Source organism: Setaria italica, chromosome V (assembly GCF_000263155.2).
Source record: "Setaria italica strain Yugu1 chromosome V, Setaria_italica_v2.0, whole genome shotgun sequence".
NCBI classification, from domain to species: domain Eukaryota; kingdom Viridiplantae; phylum Streptophyta; class Magnoliopsida; order Poales; family Poaceae; genus Setaria; species Setaria italica.
In genome coordinates this window covers 1,070,682-1,092,504 of record NC_028454.1, presented here as the reverse complement: position 1 = coordinate 1,092,504, position 21,823 = coordinate 1,070,682, and the positions used below count along the sequence as shown (strand labels likewise).

General features: G+C 45.6%; 1 pseudogene; it reads left to right on the top strand.

Annotated features, from left to right (window-relative positions):
- The first annotated feature begins 987 nt into the window (after nt 1-987).
- LOC101784046 lies at nt 988-20,535 on the top strand (annotated as a pseudogene).
- Nucleotides 20,536-21,823: the final 1,288 nt, after the last annotated feature.

Genomic DNA, 21,823 nt, shown 5'->3' with positions numbered 1-21,823 from the left:
GTGTATCTATGATTTTTTTTTTGTTCCGCTTACATTTTGTGACGGCACAGGGAAGCAAAACTTTCAGACGAGGTTAGCAAAGAATGGTTTGTCCGAATGATAGCATCCACTGTAGGAAACAACGCCACAGCGCGCACAATAATGCATACCACGTCCATTCCATTAGCTCTACCCTAAAAGGAGTGGAATGCCAAAGGAGATCATGAAGATCATTGATGCTAAGAGGAAGAAATTCCTTTGGGCCGGCAATGAAAGCTTAACCGGCAGAAAATGCAAAGTCAACTGGACTCGGACAGCCAGACACAAGAAAGGAGGTGGAATAGGAGTGCTTCATATGGCAAAATTCTCCAGGCCTCTACGTTTACGCTGGCTATGGCAACAGTGGATGAATGAGGGTACACCTTGGGACGACTGTGACGTCCCCTGCACGCAAGCCAACCGTATGCTTTTTGCGGCAGCCACGACTTTAACAATTGGTGACGGCAACAAAATTTTGTTCTAGGACAATGGATGGATAGACGGCCAAAGGCCAAGAGATATGGCGCCCAACCTTTTTAACATCTCAAGAAGAAAGAACAGATCACTGCGCGAAGCCCTCACCGATGATGCTTGGATCGCTGATTTAGACCTCCTTCATCATGGTCTCTCAGTAACACACTTCATAGAGTACCACCGACTATGGATGGCAGCGAGCCAACTACAACTTAGGCCGCGAGTCCAGGACACCATCCTGTGGAAGTTGACGGTAGATGGGCGTTACACCACACAATCAGCATACCGAGCACAATTCTTTGGATCCATGACGACTAATTTCTAGGCACTCATTTGGAAACCGTGGGTGCCACCAAAGCGTAAGTTCTTCAGCTGGCTGGCCATTCAGGATAGAATCTGGACGGCAGACTGTCTGGCGCACCGGGGATGGCCAAATAATCCATGTTGCGTTCTTTGCAATGCAGCTCAGGAGACTGGAATGCACCTATTCACTCAATGCAGCTTCACGAGGACCATCTGGTATCGGGTAAGTGCATGGATGAGGTGTGTAGACTTGGACCCAAACTGTTAGATTCCACAACACACGCTTCATGACTGGTGGTCAACTTTAGGGGGCGGGCAAGTTGTTGATAAGAAAGGCTTGAGAACATTAATCATCTTAGTGATGTGGGAGATATGGAAGGAGTGCAATGCACGGATTTTCAAACACTAGGAACAATCCCTCAACCAATTAGTGGCCAAGATAAGAGATGAGGCAAATACATGGGTGGCGGCAGGGGCTAAACACCTTGAGCGGTTAATAGCGGTCGTGAAGCGTACTTAATTGTACATTGTGATGCTCCGTTTCCTTCCTCTCGGGTGCTAGCTGGGATGTGAGTGTACACTGTGTACATAACTTCTTTTGTTTTGCCCACCGGACTTTCCCCTTTATTAATATAGCAGCAGCTCTCCTGCTGGCTCGTTTCAAAAAAAAAGAGTGGAATGGCAAAAAAAAAATATTGGTGTCGCACCTCCGAGGTTTCTTTCGTCGGTTTGCCAGGAGCAATCCTGCGTGATGAGAACATCCACACACTGGATACACATGAGCCGTCCCCAGCATTGTTGTCAACTTGAACTTAGCATTCGGTTTGGAGTCAGCCGACTACCCTGCACCGAAACAACGATATCTCCTTCATACAACGTCAAAACAACGCGTTCTTTGATCCATTGGAAAGCTAAGGACGAAGGCTTTGATTTGGTTCGCCTTGTGATTTTTGCTGTGACATCAAGCATCAAGACAAGGTGCTGCATCACCAATCTGAGCCATGTCAGGCCTTAAGCCCAAATTGTGGGCACTCCCGGTCATGTCCCCAACCCTAGGACAGCCCCTTGCTGCATAAAACTCAGTAGCCGCCACCACTTTAGGTTTGGGTTTTGTTTGAGTTTAGTTTTCCATTAACAAACATACATCGTTCATTGTGACTGTGGCGACAAGTCTTTTCATTGTGATTCAGGGTCTGTTCTTGTTTCTTCTCGACTGTGGCACTTAGTCCTTTCATGCTAAGAAATTAAACCACTTCATTAACTTTTTAAAGCCTTGGGTTGCAGGCTAGATCTGAAATGTTTATGCTTTCTCGAATGGAAGTAGGGTTTATGCTTTATGGAAGGGGCGGTTTGTTTAGATCGGTGGGCATAGAGTATCAGATTGGTGGTCTTATCTGTCGTTGACAAATGGAGTCGACCAGTATGTGCTGATGAGGCGGCTCTCCCTTCGATTTTGGTCAATGCAGCTTGATTGCATAGTGGTACACGATCTGATCTGAACGATTTCACACTTTACACTCCCTCCCATTGTGAAAGCTTGTCACTGTTGAGCTTGTCTGAAACTAGGCTTCCAATATTTTTTTCAATTGTCTGGTCAGGTAACATGAATAGTAACAATAGAATTCTATTGCCTATTGCATTGGCAACTGCTTACATAGTGTATGAATGATATTGTTAACCACTTGATTCATATGGTGTTTAGTGTGATGGGGGGATGATGAGGATCCGTTGCTTATGAATACTTTGTCGTTTGGGCTAGTGCATTTTGGAGGTGTTATATGTTGTTGTATGAGGGTCAATACTGTTGGGGTCTTTTGGTTGCTTTGCATTAAGATGCTGACAAATTGAAGTTTCTTACGAAAAGAATCGATCAACTGCTTTATTTCACATTGTGTTTGTCTAAAACATAAGGCCTTGCCATAGAGAGGTTGTGATACTATCTTATTGCACTGTGTCTTTGCACCTGATTGCATATTTACTTAAATGACAACCAGAGCACTCTTTGCTTGCAAACATTTTTCTTTGTCAAGTTAATTGTCTGTTGATTGAGGTGTAATGGGAATTGTTTGACCTGATTTCCTGATTATCTACTATTATACCTGCCATATTCATATTCATTGATGTTCTTTATTTTGTAGCTGCTGATATATTCCTGTGGAGGAACAGGAACATCTCTGCTGGAGTACTTGGTAGTGTCACTGCAATCTGGATCCTCTTTGAATGCCTTGGCTACCATCTGCTGACCTTCGTTTGCCATGGTCTCATATTCTCTCTGGGTGTTCTCTTTCTCTGGTCTAACGGCTCCTCGTTCATCAACAAGTAAGTTTTCAGCTTATTGTGATATACTGCACAGACTTAAAAGGATACAAAGTTTGTTCATCGCAAGTTACATGGATATAGAATTACTTAATGATGTGAAATCCTGCCCTTTATTTCAGGTCCCCCCCCTCGATCCCAGAGGTGATCATTCCTGAAGATCTGGTTGTCAACATTGCACTATCTACTCGTTATTGAAAGATTTGGTGGAACTGTAGTTGCCTATCTCGGCATACTATAGGTTGCGAGTTTATATATGGGAGTACTAAAGACTCCAACACAATTACAGATGAGATCGTAGGATATCTGGTTTGTTGTGTGGGTTTACAATTCTTGGAGATAGAGCTAACAAACTATCCTATCTATAACAAACCGGATTCTCCCTTTATCAAGATCTTGTTTACGTGAGCCGGACCCTAGGCCGACTATATCTCTAACTTCAACACCCTCTCTCAATCTTAACCTCCTGATGCCGTGAGATTTAGATTGCGCACAAAACTTTGAAGTGATTGAACAGGTAAAACTTTGGTGAATCCATCTGCCAACTGATCCCCAGAAGGAACAAACCAAACTTGCAACTACTTATTCATGACTCATTCTCTCACAACATGAAAATCAATCTCTATGTGCTTTGCTCTAGCTTGAAACACTGGGTTAGCAGACAAATATGTGGCTCCCAGATTATCACACCATAGAATGGATGTCTGCTCAACCTTAACTTCAAGTTCGGCCAACAAGGATTGCAACCAGATTATCTCAGTTGTAGCATTAGCCATGGATTTGTATTCGGCTTCAATACTTGATCTCGACACAGTTGCTTGTTTCCTAGCACTCCAGGATATTAGATTTGTGCCAAAGAATATTGCAAAGCCACCTATCGATCTTCTGTCATCTACACTTCCTGCTCAGTCAGCATTAGAGAATCCACTAATAATAGCAGTCATAGATTTCTGAATTTTCAGGCCTAAATTCATAGTGTACTTGATATATCTCAATATTCTCTTGACTGCTATTCATTATAGTGTAGTAGGTGCATGCAAGAATTGACAGACTTTGTTTACTAAATATGACAAATCTGGTTGTGTCAAAGTCAAATATTGTAAAGCACCAACCACACTTCTATACCGTCTGCTATTCTCTAGACTGAGCGCTTCTCCTTCATAACTGGAAAGTTTTTCTGACGCCGACAAGGGAGTATTGCACGGCTTGCAATTGGTCATGCCAACTCGGGACAGTATATCTTGCGCATATTTACCTTGAGAGAGGATTATGCCATCTTTTTCCTTCTTTACTTCAATGCCCAGAAAGTAATGCAGCTCACCAAGATCCTTTAGCGCAAAGTCTTTCTTCAAATCTTCAAGTAAAGCCGACACTGCTTTTGAAGATGAGCTTGTAACAATAATATCATCAACATAGGCAAGCATAAATATTGTTACATGTCGCTTTCTATAGATGAATAATGAGGTGTCAGATTTTGATGAAATAAAGCCAAGTGAAATTAATTTAGTACTTAACCTAGAGTACCATGCCCTTGGCGTTTGCTTCAGGCCATAGAGAGTTTTATCCAATTTGCAAACAAATGTCGGTCTGTTTGGATCTTCAAATCCTAGTGGCTGCTTCATATAGACTTCCTCTTCTAGAACACCATGTAAAAACACGTTTTGTACATCAAGCTGTCGAAGAGACCACCCTTTGGAGACTGCAACAGACAGTACAAGTCTCACAGTAGCTATTTTGACAGCTGGACTGAAGGTGTCCTCGTAGTCAATCCTGTAGCATTGCTTAAAGCCTTTTGCTACCAATCTCACCTTATATCTGTCTATACTGCCATCAGCTCTTCTCTTAATTTTGTACACCCATTTACAATCAATCAAATTTTTGCCTGCTTTATCTGGGACTAGACGCCATGTCCCATTGCGCATCAATGCTAGGTACTCTTCTTGCATTGCTTTTCACCATTTAGAATCCCCAAGTGCTTCTTGCACAGAATCTGGCTCTCCAGTAGAACTGACTAAACTATACCGTATCATCCCATCATACATGTTCTTGGGCTTAACTATTCCGCTCTGCAATCTTGTATGTCTACGTGGAGGTGAAGAAATTACCGGTGCAGGGGCTGCATCATCTGTTGGAGCGGCAGCCACAGGAGATCCTCCCGAAGCTGATTCTAGTGCAGAAGATCCGGGTGAGACAGCTGGTGGCTCGGCAGAGGCGGAGACAGCGCCAGGCGCTGGCGTGTATGCGGGAAATTCTGGCAGCGCAGCCGAAGGGGATCCTGCCCCCCCCACCGCGTTAACCGCGGGCTGGCTGTTGTAGGCGTGGGAACGGACACCGCCTGCACGCGCGGATCAGCACTAGAGTTAGCGCCCGAATCAGCACCGGAGTTAGCGCCGGATCTTGCACGGAGATCTTCTGCGGCACCGATGCGGACAAGCACAAAAGAAACGGCACCCGGGCAGCATTTGATGTAGTTTCTGCGCCAGATTCTTCCTCTAAATCATCACTAGCACCAGGGAGTCAGTAGCATTAGTAATATTGGAAGCAAAACAATTTTCATCCCCTGGGTTATGAAGAGAATCATGAAGAAGGATAATTTTCTTGCGAAGTTGAGCACCCGCATTAGGATGAAGGTTAGCAAAGGGAAAAACAGCTTCATCGAAAATGACATCACGAGAGATGTATATGCGCCCAGTGGAGATGTCGAGACATTTAAACCCTTTGTGCATGGAACTATAGCCAAGGAAAGCACATTGAGTAGATCAAAATGAGAGTTTGCGAGAATTGTAGGGTCTGAAATTCGGCCAACATGCATAGCCAAAGATGCGTAAGCTATCATAATTAGGTTTTCATGAAGGAGCCTTTCGATTGGAGTTTCATAATTAACAACCTTACTAGGCAGAAAATTAATGAGATATGTGGCAGTGAGAAAAGCTTGATCCCATAATTTTAATGGCATAGATGCATTTGCAAGAAGAGCGAGACCAACCTCGACGATATGCCTGTGTTTTCCTTCACCTGCACCATTCTGTTGGTGAGCATGTGGGTAGAAGACGTGATGAGCAATAGCAATCTGTTGGAAAAAGGAGTGCAGCTTCTCATATTCCCCTCCCCAATCAGATTGGACATAGATAATTTTCTTATTGAACCTTTTTTCGACAAGATTCTGGAAATTTTGGAAAACTTGAAACACATTAGATTTGTGACATAAAAGATAGATCCAGGCGTATTTGCTATAGTCATCAATGAAACTAACATAATATGTGTGGCGCTCAACAGAAACAGGAGCTGGCCCCCAAACATCAGAATAGATTAAATCAAGGGGACCACTAGAAATTTTATTTTAAATTGTAAAGGAAGCTGATGGCTCTTGGCCCTTTGACATGAATCGCAAACAAACTCCTGATCATAAGCATTATCATGCGGCAAATTATTGACGCTAAGGACTCTTTCAACTATTGGAATTGCTGGATGTCCTAGCCTACTATGCCACCTAGAAGTGGATGGCTTATTGACTCCATAAACTTGACGACTTGAACCCTCTTGAGAAGAATGTGGCGCTAGGGGATAGAGACCTCCTTTGCATCTACCTTGATGAAGGATTTTCTTGGTGTCCTGATCCTTGATGAGAAAGAAGTTGGGATGAAATTCAAGAAAAGCATTGTTATCTCAAGCCAATTTATGAATGGATACAAGATTTTTGTGGGAGCTAGGAACATGAAGGATACTTTTAAGATGTAGATCTCTATTAGGGGTATGAAAAATTGAATGCCCAATATTACTAATTTTCATACCTGATCCGCTAGCTGTGTGGACTTGATCACGCCCTATATACTTGTCACGGACAGTAAGCTTCTCCAATTCGCTTGTCACATGATCTGTCGCACCACTGTCTGCATACCAGTTGGTGTCATAACTATACCTAGTTTCAACGGCGCCTGCTGACTTGTCATGCTGCTGATCATCATCCTCATAACGGTACCAGCACTTGGGCGCTTCATGTCCCACCTTTTTGCAGATTTGGCATTGTACCTTCTTCTTGGTTGAGTTGACATTGCTACTATTGCCGCCACCTTGATGTTGGCCTCCCTGACCGCGACCACCACGGCCACCACCATTGCCTCTGCCACGAAAATTTCCACGTGCACGGTTGTAGCCTCGTCCTCGTGATGCTGCATTGACTGAGGACTGAAATTGGCCGGACTCTTGGAACATCTCAAGACGAAGGTCATACTCCATCAACTGAGAATATAGATCTGACAGCGAGATAGCGTCCCCTCGGCCTAGCATAGAAGAAACAAAAGGGTGATAGTCAAAATCAAGACCATTAAGAATGTGAGCGACAACCTCATCATTTTCAGTAGATTTCCCATCAGCCACAAGCTCATCTTTGATATTTTGCATCTTGTTGAAATAAGCAGACGTCGTTAGGCTTCCCTTCTTTAAGGTTGCCAATTGCATGCGCAAGTTGGTGACCCGCGCTCTTGACTGCACCGCAAACATAACCTCCAATGCCTTCCATGCTTCATCAGAGGTCGTTGTGGTCGTCACTCCTGCCAGCACCTCCCTGGTGATTGAATTCATTAGGTAGCTGATGAGTTGTTGATCTTTGTTCACCCACGAATCATACTCGGGGTTATGAACTTCTTGGTTCTTTCCTTCCACCAGAACCTCCAGAGTTTTACTTGGCGCAGGAGCAGTGCCTTCCAAAATCCCAACGAGCTGAGCACCATGGACAGCAGGGAGGAACTCCGCTTTCCACAGGTAATAACTGTCCCACGTAAGCTTCTCAGAAACAGTCGATCCAAGTTGAACCGAGATAGAGGAGGTCGCCATGGGTAAAGGTCGAGCACTGGTAGAGAATTGGCCTTTCGTCCTGGTTGGTAGGGTGCATATCTCTTGAAAATCCATCCGGGATAAACCAACCGGGACAAAAGGGGGGGTCTTTAGTCCCGGGTCTTTTAACCGGGAGTAAAGGTCCCCCTTTAGTCCCGGTTGGTGTCACCAACTGGGACTAAAGGGCCTGCCACGCCAGGCGCAGGACAGGCCCTTTAGTCTCGGTTGGTGACAACCCAACCGGGAGTAAAGGGTTACCCTTTAGTCCCGGCTGGATTCCAACCGGGACTAAATGGCGCCTGCATGGCACTGCCTGGCGCCTGAATTTTTCATGCATGCATCACGTACGTAGTACCGTGGCCCTTTTGTTAACCTTTAGTAGTTGAGATTTTTTTAGAACGAAATCAACTAGTATTTAAACGAATGGGATTTGTAATTATACAATTACTATATATATACACAATTCTTATACACAATTCATATACACAATTCAACTAGCTTAGTACAAATCGATCATAATTAGCGCGTATTATATATACAAATAAATCAAAGTATCTGTCTACAATCTTCCCGTCGTGGTGTTGCTGATCGGAGTGTCTAATTGTCGTCCATCGTAATAAAATTCTCCTTTTGGATCTACCACCTCGTCCATTAGGAATCCAATGAGACCTTCACATATTGCCGCTACTCTTTCTTCCTTCAAGAGTCCTTGTTGAATATTTAACATCTATAATTTGGAAATTTGTGAATGTTACACGAACAAATACATATAAGGAGCTAAAAAATAATTAACTAGTAATAGTTTTATTTTACGTACTTTAAAGTTGTGCGGCGTCATCTTCAGTCCCTTGGGTCCTATAAAACTGTGCATGTGCTCACAGATGTAGTAGCCACATAGATTATTCCCGGGTTAAGCACTTCAGTGCGGAAAAAAATAAGTTATGAAATATTCGTGTTATACAATGTAATAAATGTGCAGACTTCATACGTACCGGGAAATCTATGTTCCATGTAAGTTTTTCTTTGAATGGACCTTTGTGTGTCCTTATGAATTGTTTCCATGCGCTGCGGATTAGAATAATGAATGATATAGTGTAACAGGGATAAAATTTAGGAAATAAACTTTTGCATAGAGATAAAGGTCCAGAATTATTACAAGCCTAGCATGTCTTGCACTTCTTGGTACTCCACTGGATCTTTCCTCAATGAATCGAAGACAGTGACGTGGCTTCTTTCAGGCTCAATTATAATAAGGATCCAGTGGAAGCTGCGTGCGTAAAATGTTCATGCATATTAGAGCTAACTAACATGTAGAGATAAGGAAAAAGACATCGAAAGTAGACGGTATACACACACTTACTTGAAGTTGTATGGAAGTAGTATGAAATCCTTCAATGTTTGTTTGTCTAGGAAATTTTATACTTTCACCAAGGTTTTTTCCGGCGCTAATTGTATCTGTTGTTGGTTAACTACAGATGGATCCATGAAGCCTATATGTAGGTACACCTCTCGGTGGCATGTCTGAATTAGCATCCTACTTGAAATGGAAGACGAAGTTAGTACGGTGACGCACGCCAAAATTTACATGTAGAGATAAACGGACACTTACAGAACCCAAGCGCTGATCAGAGAGACGTCCAGGGCATCATGATGGTACACTTCGTATATATCCTTGAAGTCTAGCCACAACACTTTCTCCCCTTCGCCGTGAAAATCTATCGGTTTTATCTTCAGGCCGATCATCTCCCTCGAGTCGGCGGATGCCATCATGTACCATTGATGGAATGCGTACATCTTTGGTGATAGCTTCCGTACCAATGAAGGCTTTACTAGAGGTTTCCCTAGCTCATAAGGCCATCTCGGCTCAGGGGGCAGTGCAGTTGGCGTCTCAACTTGCCCTATGCATTCATCAAGTCTCAGACCTGTTTCTTCCATGAACTTCAATACATTTGCTTGTTGATCCAAGGGCATTGCTTTTACCCGTTGAGCATCTTTCTTTGATAAATGGCTGAGGTCGGGGACTGGACCGCTGGAAGATGACTTTCCTTTCCTTTTGTCCTTTTCATCAGCCTTTACTAAAGCCCGTTCATAGTTTGATAAGAGTGGTATCCTTTTCTTGGCTCCTTCTTCCATCCTGATAAAAAAGTTTAAATCTCACCGACTTACTGGTGGTGGCTCCATCTCCCTTGCTTTTTTTTTTCTTCGGCTTGTTTCTTGAACCACTCACTGGCCTCTCGTTGGATTTCTACCCACTGTTCCGCATGAGACATTGCCTCCCAGCGTTCCTTACGAGTCACTTCAGGCTCCTTTGTTTTCTTCTTTCTCTGTCTTTGCTTGGGAGGCGGTGCTTGTGACTTCTTTAGTGGTGGTGCAGGTTCCTTCAAGGGGGCCGCTCTTGGTGCCGGCGACGGTGATCGGGGAGGGGTGTTGTTATTGTCATCATCGCTCCCAGCACCAGGATGTGGTGGAGATGGAGACCTTGATATAGATGGAAGGGACGGTCCTGGAGCAGGAGATGACGGTCTCGAGGTATGAGGAGAAGGTCGCTGCTGGGGATCTACGGGGAGCGGTCTTGAGCTCTGAGGAGATGGCTCCGTGCCGGGAATAATGATGTAGCATTTTCACCATAGAATGGTTCCATGAAGCGCATCTGCCAATGTCTTTTCCCCGTCGCCTCTTGGGAGGTCGAGCTCTAGACCTTCATACTGGGTATCAACTATTTGCTCTACGCGGACGCTGGCATAGCCAGGTGGAAGCTCCATGCCATGACTGCTCTGCCCCGCCAGGGTTGCTAACGCACTCCCGTACGCTACCTGTACATATAGCAAAAGTAAACAAGTTGAACTCCGATCTCGAGGCCTGGATCAATTGACAAGATTGCATAAATATTATGTATAAGTATACCTTAATAGTGAGGTTGCCGACCGGTGCATGCACCTCACATGAGGTCCGTTGTGTGATGGCATCCATGGGGAACCGTTGCTCCTCCACGGGTAACCTGGGTGTCTGCGCATCGGGGACCCCTGTAGAAGCACAACTGCTCAAGAGGCGTTGAGAAGGGCTGGCGGTGTTAGGATTCGGCAATGCTCCAGATTGGGCCAACTCCGCAACTGCGTGGGTCACCCGCCGATTGATTTCATCCATCATTCTTTGTTCTTGTGCCTGCACTTTAGATTCTAGCATCTGCCGCCAGCTCTCATCGATCTGTTCCTTTCTTCGCTTCCGGCTTCTGTACGAGGCGTTGTCGCCTCGGAAAGCAAACTTCCACGGAACCACCCCGAACCCTCGGCAACGTCCTGGGTGCTTCGGATTACCGAGGGCCAATGTGAGCTCATCATTTTTTCGGTCCACTTTCAACCTCCCAGCCTTAGAATCTTCAATATTCTTCACAAGATGTTCGGCCTTCTCACGTATTGTGTCATTAAAAATCAACGTCCCATCCTCTTGGCTCATGGAGCCTCCATGAGCGTAGTACCAATTTTTTGATTGTTCGGGCCATTCAATAGTTGCAGGTACGATTCCCCGTTTGATCAGATCTTGTTCCATCTTCCTCCACTTGGGAATTGCTGAGCCATACCCACCTCGCCCCAGATGATGGTGGTAGCCCTTCTGACTAGCATTTGTTGTGTTGGTCATGATCTTTTTCACACCATCTTCACTCCTCTTATATTCAACAAATGCATCCCAGTGGTCCCTCAACTTTGGCCATGCGTTGAAGTCTGGAGTTCGGCCCTTCTTAATGTAGTGGGTATCCAATATCTTCTTGAATGTCTGGAATTGTGTAGCCATCTTCTTAAGCGTCCACGCTTTGACATCCTTCTCACTATATCCTTCGGGGAATGTGAAATGTCTCTTCACGTCTTCCCACAGCATATTCTTTTCTATCTCCGGGAGGGCGTACGGATTAGTGCTTCTGCCCTTCCATTCTTTGATGCTGATAGGCATGTTGTCCCGGACGATTGCCCCGATCTGACTCACGTACTTCTTTGCTACTTTCTCGGGAGCAACCGGCTTGCCCTCTTCTGTCACTTCCGTGATGACAGGCCTCCCTTCCATCACCTTTGTACGACCTCGGGTCTTCTGCCCTTGCGTCGATCCGGAGGGCTAACAGTTCAAGATTCGTTAATTAGTACGTAGTAGTAACGGTGGCGTGAAACAATACAAGAATCGTTATGTATACCTCACCGGAACCTTCCGCCACGCCAAGGTGTTGCTGCGGCTGTTGCTCTTCATTCCCATCGGCGGACATGTTGAGGAACATGTCCGCCTGGGTGCCCTCTTCATCCGTGTACGATAGTGGAACGTTGTCGCCACTACCATCACCAGCGATTATCTGCTCCATGATATACCTTGCAGTCTCATCGTCTGCCATTTCAACTATTGATTGAAACATACATGGAGTCATACATGACAGTCATAGAAATCGTCTTACTTATATGTATATAATGAAATCATATAATAACATGAATCCTACAAAGTCCGGAATATTTATACAAATTTCTACAAATTAGTAGTACTTTGTGACGAATTTCTAGCAATAACATGAATTTTTACGAATTTCTAGCAATAACATGAATTTTTACGAATTTCTAGCAATAACATGAATTTTTACGAATTTCTAGCAATAACATGAATTTTTAAGAATTTATAAAAATAACATGAATTTTTACAAATTTCTAGAAATAACATGAATTTTTACGAATTTCTAGCAATAACATGATTTTTTACGAATTTCTAGCAATAACAAGAATTTTTACAAATTTCTAGCAATAACCACATGCGGTGCCTCGGTTGTGACGGCGGCGGTACGGCGGAGGTGGAGACGGTTCCCTGGAACCACGGGCGGTACCTAGGTTGTGACGGCGGCGGTCAGGGCGGCGGTATGGTGGAGGCGGGGATGGTTCCCCGGAACCACGGGCGGTGCCTACTAGGCTGTGACGACGGCGGTCACGGCGGCGGGACGGCGGAGGGGACACATATACAAAAATCTAACTTAAAAAAATCTAACTTAAAAATCTAACTTAAAAATCTAACTTAAAAATATAACTTAAAAATCTAACTTAACAATCTAACTTAAAAATCTAACTTAAAAATATAACTTAATTTTCTAACTTAAAAAAAAAAGCCCTCCCGGCGCCAGTGCCGGCCGGCGCGGCGGACCTCTCGCGCGATCGTCGACGTTGGCCGGGGCGACGAGGTGGCCGGGTCCGCGGGACGGCGGCGGCCGGGGCGGCGGGATGGCGGCGGCCAGGCGGCGGGACGGCGGCGGCCGGTGCGGCGAGGACGGTGGCCGAGGCGACGAACGACGACAGAGCCAAGGCGCGCAGAACGGCGTAGGCGGGACGGCGACGAGGGGCGACGAGGCAGCGACGAGGATGGAGGCCGTGACGAGGCGGTCGATGGAGCTCTGGTGGCCGGACGCGACGAGGTATAGGGGCCGGGCACGACGGACGAGGAGGATCGAGGCAGGCCGGCCGGGGCGATGGAGGAGGAGGATGTCTGGGCGCGGTCGGCGGCGGGACGACGACAACCGGCGCAATGGGGGACGACGACGGCGGCAGCCGACGAGGGAGGCAGACGGGCGGCGACGGCGGAGCAGAACGCGCGGGACTTGGCGAAAATTTTGCTAAGTGTAACTGGCGTGGGGGAAGAAGGGAGTACATTGCCTTTTAACCCCCCCCCCCCCGTTTTATCCCGGTTCGTAATGGCACCCGGGACTAAAGGGCCTTTTGTCCCAGGTCGCGTCACCAACCGGGATAAAAGGGGGGCCCTTTTATCCCGGTTGGTGACGGGACCCGGGACAAAAGGGTGCATCCGCCAGGTGGGGCTGGGAGGCTACCCTTTTATCCTGGGTGCCACCACCAACCGGGATAAAAGGGGGGGCCTTTTATCCCGGTTGCAGTTGGCAACCGGGATAAAAGGGTACGTCTGGGCGGGAGACGAAAAGTACCCTTTTATCCCGGTTGCCGTTTGCAGCCGGGATAAAAGCGGGGCCTTTTGTCCCGGTTGCTGTTGGCACCCGAGACAAAAGGTCTTTTTCCTAGTTTTCTTCTCCCGCCTGTTTTTTGGAAATGGATTTTATTTTATCTTTTCACTACATTTCAGGATGAAAAACAAAACCTTCACATATTTTGTACATGCAAAAATATATTTAATTAACGAGTAAATTGACAATAAGTATGATTTAGTCATTAATTCTATACCAGTTCATTTAGCCTGTAAAATATTTATTTTACTGCATCGCTGTGATCAAGAAATTATTCAATTAAATAATTTCAATGCGCAGAAAAATCCATGTTTGTATGTGGTTAACATTGTTCATGTTTATCTAAAAAATCTTCACCTAACAAATTTAAGAACACATGAAATCATATATAGGGTAAATTAAAAATTGTATCAATTAATACACAAAGGTCATGTACATTTAACGCATTACAATACAACGTTGTAAAATTTCTTCTTCACGAAAGTTCCTTGATCATGATCGCGGCGTAAGTACAAAGCCTCTTCTTTGGATAGCAGGATGCTTGGATCAACTTCAACGGCGAATGGAGGCATGCCATCAAACTGATCATAATCATCTGATTGGTCTGTTTTATCCTCGACTCCCACAATTTTTCTTTTACCTGGAAGAACTATGTGGCACTTTGGCTCCCATGTCTCTTCTGGATTCCTCTTGGGTTTGCTACACATGTCCTTCACATAGAACACCTGATGCACATCATTGGCAAGTACGAATGGGTCATCACTGTATCCAGTCTTGCTCAGATCTACTATTGTCATTCCGTACTGATCTTTGGTTATGGCAGTTAGCTTCACCCAATTGCAAAGAAATAGAGGGATGTACAGCGGTCCGTATTCGAGTTCCCATATCTCATGTATGAAACCATAATACGACTCCTTGCTATTATTTCTGTCCATGGCATCTATGCGGACACCACTATTCTGGTTCGTGCTTTTCTGGTCCTGGGCTCTCATGTAAAATGTGTAACCATTTATCTCATAGCCTTGAAATTTGACGATTGTGCTAGCAGGTCCCCTGGCTAACCAGGCAAGCTGTGGGTGAATCTCAGAGTTACCCATAAGTTGTTGGCGCAACTAGGAGGGAAAAGTTTCCATGTGATGACGGGTAAGCCAAGCATCGGATTTGGTCGGGTTTTTGGAAGCTACCATCTGCCTGTGCTGCTCGATATACGGAGACACAAAGGATGACTGTTGTAGAATAGTGTAGTGTGCCTTGTCGAACAAATCAGTATCATTGCTCAAACTTGATTTCCTTCCAAGGGTGCCCATTCCTCGGAGCCTCCCCTCGTGGCGTGAAGTTGGAACCCCAATCGAGTCAATTGAATCAATAAAATCAACACAAAACTCGATCACCTCCTCTGTTCCATATCCGTTGGCGATGCTTCCTTCTGGACGGGCATGATTAAGAACATAGTTTTTTAGGACTGCCATGAACCTCTCGAAAGGCCACATATTGTGCAAGTATACAGGTCCGAGAATATCAATCTCTTTTACTAGGTGAACCAGTAAGTGCGTCATAATATTGAAGAAGGATGGTGGAAATAACAACTCAAAACTGACAAGACATTGCACCACATCGTTCTATAGCTTTGATAGCTTGGATGGATCGATTGCCTTCTACGAAATCGCATTGAGAAACGCGCATAGCTTTACGGACCTGTAGTGCTGTCCATTATCTCTCTTTTCCGGATGTAGGTCATCTCATTGCCCCATGGCTTTCAGGTCCTGTCGTGCTTCCAATGTATCTTTTGAGGTTCCATAAACACCCATGAAGCCTAGCACGTTCACGCAAAGATTCTTCGTCAGGTGCATCACGTCTATTGCGTTGCGAACCTCTAGGATTTCCCAATAAGGTAGCTTCCAAAATATTGACTTTTTCTTCCACATGGGTGCATGTCCGTTATCGTCGTTCGGAACAGGTTGGCTACCAAGTCCCTAGACTACATTTACATCCTTCATCATCTCGAAGACACGCTTTCCATTACGGTGTGCAGGTTTTTTTACGATGGTCTGGCGCCCCTTTGAAATGCATCCCGCTCTTTCTCAGCTGGTGGTGAGCAGGGAGAAATCGACGATGACCCATATAGACGACCTTCTTACAATGCTTCAAGTACATGCTGTCTGTGTCGTCTAAACAGTGGGTGCATGCCCGATATCCCTTATTTGTCTATCCTGAAAGGTTACTCAATGCAGGCCAATCATTGATGGTTACGAACAATAATGCTCGTAGATTAAAGATCTCTTGTCTATCCTCATTCCACACACGTACACCTTCTTCCTTCCAGAGCTGTAAAAGGTCATCAACCAACGGCCTTAGGTACACGTCAATGTCGTTGCCGGGTTGTTTTGGGCCTTGGATAAGCACCAGCATCATAATGAACTTCCGCTTCATGCACAACCAAGGAGGAAGGTTGAACATACAAAGGGTCACAGGCCAAGTATTATGGCCACTACTCAACTCACCGAATGGATTGAATCCATCAGTGCTTAAACCAAACCTTATGTTCCTTGCTTCACTTTCAAAGTCCGGGAATGTTCTATCAATTGATCTCCACTGTGCCCCATCTGCGGGGTGTCTCAGCATCTCATCTTCCTTACGGTCTTCTTTGTGCCATCGCATCAACTTAGCATTCGCCTTGTTCCTGAACAAGCGCTTCAAGCGTGATATTATAGGGAAATACCACATCACCTTCGTGGGAACTCTCTTCTTGGGAGACTGCCCCTCGACATCACCAGGATCATCTCGCCTGATCTTATACCGCAGGGCTTCGCAGACGGGACAAGCATCCAATTTCTCGTATTCATCACCACGATAGAGGATACAGTCATTAGGGCATGCGTGTATCTTCTGAACATCCGATCCAAGAGGACAAATAATCTGTTTAGCTTCATATGTTGTGGACGGTAATTCATTATTCTTGGGGAGAATCTTCTTGACAATGTTCAACATCCCCTGAAATGCCTTATCGGACACACCATTTTTTGCCTTTTATTGCACAAATTCTAGTGTCGTACCTAGTTTTTTATGGCCCTGCTGGCAACCTGGGTACAACAATTTTTGGTGATCATCTATCATGCGCTGCAACTTTGCTGCTTCCTTCTCAGTTTCGCAATCTCTGTATGCATCTCATATCACCTGACCAAGGTCATCAATAGGGTCATTTTCTGCAAACTCATCTTCATCAGCCTCGCCCATTGTAGTACCTGCAAAAGCTTGGCCTGCAACCCAGTCCGGAATGGTGTCATCTTCCTGCTCCTCCTCGCCATCTTCCATTACGACCCCTAGTTCACCGTGCTTGGTCCAAACCAAATAGTTAGGCATGAAACCGTATTTAAATAAGTGGCTGTGAATAGTCCCCCAGGAATCCTTTGAATACTCCTTCTTGTTATTGCATTGGAAGCATGGACAACATACGAACCCATTCTCTGGCTTGTTTGCTTTGACCACTTCGAGAAAATAATGCAAGCCATCAATAAACGCCTTGCTCCGCCTGTCTGCATTATACATCCATTGCCGGTCCATCTGCATCGTATTACGCATGAAAATGGATTACACTTGACAATGGATTACGCGTGAAAATCGATTAAAGATCCAAACAACATGGTACAATACAACAAGATGAATATCCAAATACACATATTTAAATTAAAGTCCCAAACAACATGATACAATACAACAAGCCATCCACTGGTTATTATCTAGGAGGACTTTAAGCATCCTTGGACGGTGAAGACGAAGGTTCCGCTGACCCAACCTCATCCTTAGGTTTATTTGTGCCACCTGAAACGGTAGTACTAAGTGGACGTGAAACACCCGGGACTGAGGGTGGAGCATAACGACCACCAAAAGGAGGTTCCTAACCCACGGCAATAGCTTCTTCATGACGTTGCTGCAAATAACGAAGCATTGCTTTTTCCAGCGCGCTCTTTTACTTTGGCTTATGCTGAGGGCCAACTATGATTTTCCCCTTGCCGAAATAGGAACCACGCCCCCACCATCGCCACTTCCTCCAGTAGCAGAAGCCATCTATGTACAAAAATTATTACCTTAACACTGCATAAGTTGTTGAACTTGAAGACCGTGATCATCTCGCGAGCATGTCCTCAACTGGGCGGCACCGCACTTCGTCATGAAAGAGGTTAGATGCTACGGAAAAGGGGACACGGTCACGATGTCCGTATCCACTCTTTCTCGTAGAATTGAACGTCCTTCTTGACATACGTTGCTGCTCGACGGAGAACATCCTCGGAGAGATGAACACGGTATGCAAGTTCAATAAGTATGAATTTGAAAAACCTTATTGAATTTGATAAGTTCAACAAGTAGCAGAAGTCATCTATGTACAAAAATTCTTTCCTTACCACTGCAGAAGTTGTTGAACTTGAAGACCGTGGTCATCTCACGAGCATGTCCTCAACTGGGCGGCACCGCACTTCGTCATGAAAGAGGTTAGATGCTACGGAAAAGGGGACAGGGTCACGATGTCCGTATCCACTCTTTCTCGTAGAATCGAACCTCCTTCTTGACATACGTTACTGCTCGGCGGAGAACATCCTCGCCGAGGCGAACACGGTATGCAAGTTCAACAAGTATGGATTTGAAAAACCATATTGAATTTGATAAGATAAACCGTCTAGACAAGGTACCATCATTCTTAACCCACTGCAAGAATATATACTATATATGACACATCAATCTCCCTCACATTCTAGCTCAAAATACCCCTCCATTTTCTACTTCATCACATTCTAGAAAATAATCTTTCCATCTCCAAAGCATAAATCAAAGCATAACATGAGGATGAAGTAGCAAACCTTCACAACACTTGTGTTGGCCGAGTGAAATTCCCACGAAAATGAGGGGAAAAACTTCGGGCAGCACCTCCCTTGCTTCGGCACCACCGAAGAGTAGGTGAAGCTCAGCTCTCTCTGTCAATGTCCTGGACTGGCTCGGGCTGGAGGAGGAAGAAAGTCCTCTGTCTTGGCCGTATGTAATAGGGATGAGTTTTTATCCCAGTTAAAAACTCCAACCGAGACAAAAAGGAACACCTTTTGTCCCGGTTGAAAGTTTAGTCCCGGTTTCCAACCGGGACAAAAGGGACACCCTTTTATCCCGGTTGGAAGCTCCAACCGGGACTAAACTTTTTATCCCGGTTGGAACCTCCAACCGGGATAAAAGGGTTCACCTTGAACCCTTTTATTCCGGTTGGAAAGGGTGCCGCCACCGACAGCCCTCCACTAGCCATTGCAACCGGGACTAAAGGGGGGCCTTTAGTCCCGGTCGCAATTACCAACCGGGACTAACTCTCCCCTCCATTTTTGCCTACCGTGGCGCACCCACTTTTATCCCGGGCCAACTTTAAACCGGGACAAAAGGGGGCGCATCGAAAGCCAATTCTCTACTAGTGGAGCGAGATTAGATGTATCTAGGAAGAGGCAGCTCTGATTACCATGAAAGATTTGGTGGAACTGTAGTTGCCTATCTCGGCATACTACAGGTTGCGTGTTTATATATGGGATTACTAAAGACTCCAACACAATTACAGATGAGATAGTAGGATATCCGGTTTGTTATGTAGGTTTACAATTCTTGGAGATAGAGCTAACAAACTATCCTATCTATAACAAATCGGATTCTCCCTTGATCAAGATCTTGTTTACATGAGCCGGACTCTAGGCCGACTATATCTCTAACTTCAACAGTTATGAGATCAACAGGGCCTTTGTCAATCTTCGCCAGATTGCTCTTGGCCGGGACATAAAGAAGTTCCTTATGGTACATCTACTATGTGATTGCCTGTGCCGATCAATGGTAGCTACAGAAAAAAAAATGTACTCATCTCATTTATCTTTCTGGCAATTTGTAGGTGATTGATGGGCTTTGGTTGCTTTCTGCTCTTGGGAGCTGCTGCAACTTCTTGACCTTGGTTTACATTGGTAAGGGATCCAAGCAACTCAAAGATACCTTGTTCCATCTTAACACCTCCTCTTCTAACTGTCAACTTGCCTGACATGGGATCCTCTTGTATTATGCAAAACAGTGTTTGTGGTGCTGCACACAGTCCCTGTCCGGCCTCTACCAGAAGTACGAGGACCAGATCGACTCGTATGGTGAGAAGGGGTGGGTCGAAATCAAGAAGCAGTACTCCGTGTTTGATGAGAAGGTTCTGAGCAAAGTACCAAGGGGCCCCGCGAAAGAGAAGAAGCACTAGAAACACAAGTGATTCGGTGTTACTCTCGGTAGGAAATGCTAGCAAGTGGTTCGAGTTTGTCGGGAGGCATCACGACTCCCTTTTTGTGGTGCAGCACCAATATGCCACCAATTGCCTTGTGTTATTATGGCTGCCTTGTTTGGTCTTGAACTCTTTGATGGGAGTAGCCGAATAGCTTTGCCCTACAGCAGTGATGCAGATGCAGCATACGATTTTCTTGTACTGCTGTTTGATTTTGATCTGTGTTGTAAGATGTTGCGCGCGTACTGTACCCGTGACGCTGTTTTTGCTACTTATATGGATGCAGTTTGGAGTTTGATGATATTTATGGACATCTGCGGAGCTTTAGATGCTATCTACTTGATTTTAGGATGGTTTTGGTGAAAAAGGCCTGTACCATGCATGTTCTTGTTGTACTGTTAGTGCTCACTTTTAGGATGCGATGCGCATTGCTTTTGTTGTGGTTCTTCGGCTTGCTGGGATATTTGGGGATTTGTTAGACTTGCTATCAATCAGGGTTATCGAGGTTCTTTTTTGGTTCTACAGGGCTACGAATCAAGCCGCGCCTCTTGCTTTCGCTGTAGGAACCAGCGTTGCCCGAGCACGTGAGCGGAGAGTACTTGAGGCACTTGACCTCCTGTTCTTCGCTGGGTAACCAGTGCGCTCACGGGGAAACGTAATAGCATCATCTGCGCCTTGTTGTACGATTTTTTTCGGGTTAAAGATGCTGTTTCCAGATTCCCACACTCCACAGATAATGTCAAGCCGATAACTTCGGTTCGTGCAAGTTAAAGCACGGGGATTGAAAATATTTCGTCAGCTTGGTTGAAGCACACTTGTCATAGACTTACTAGTATCATGATACTAACACGGCAGTACATGACAAATAACCAAGGCACTGACGAAGAAGAAGGATCACTCCATAACATGGTACTGACAGTAACAGAGTGCACCTATTAAACTATCAATAAGACAGCCAATTAGGTAGCCAGAAGTATTAAGCAACCAACTCTAGTAACCATTATTAACCAGTTAAGTAGTGAACACTAATTAACCAGCATAAAATCTAGAGTACATCCACAGATTATGTTTTATAGTAACAGAGAGCAGAAACAAATGGCTCCTTCACTGACACAGACACTGCACGGTAGCTGGGTACTGATTCTGATTCCTCGACGAGGATTGCATTTAGCTCGTCCCAATGGGCATCAGAGATCCCACCAGCTGCAGTGAGCAAGCATCGCAGCCGGTTGAGCTTCTCGGAGGACAAGGACATGAGGAATGATCCAAAGGCGGCGTGCTGGGGGTGCTTGGCGGCCTTGGCCGCACAGCCTCAAAGGGGATGACGCCGTTGGTCCGGGAGGCGAGAGATGATCCGGAGAAGTCGCAGTCCCAAGTGTTGAGGAACTCCAGCGCCTCTCGTGCTCCGACCTGCAGCAGCCGGTGTCGCACACGATGGCAACAAGGCCGGCCAGGGAACGGAGCCCCATGCGGGGCATGGGTCTGGTGTCCAGGATGCCGTCAGGTAACCCGGCGGCCTCGGCGTGAGGGAAGGCGGCGTCGTACCAGACGGAGCTGAGGATGATGTTGGACACGGGGTCCATGGGCCCGTAGCAATGCCCGGCGTCCGGCGACGAGGAGAG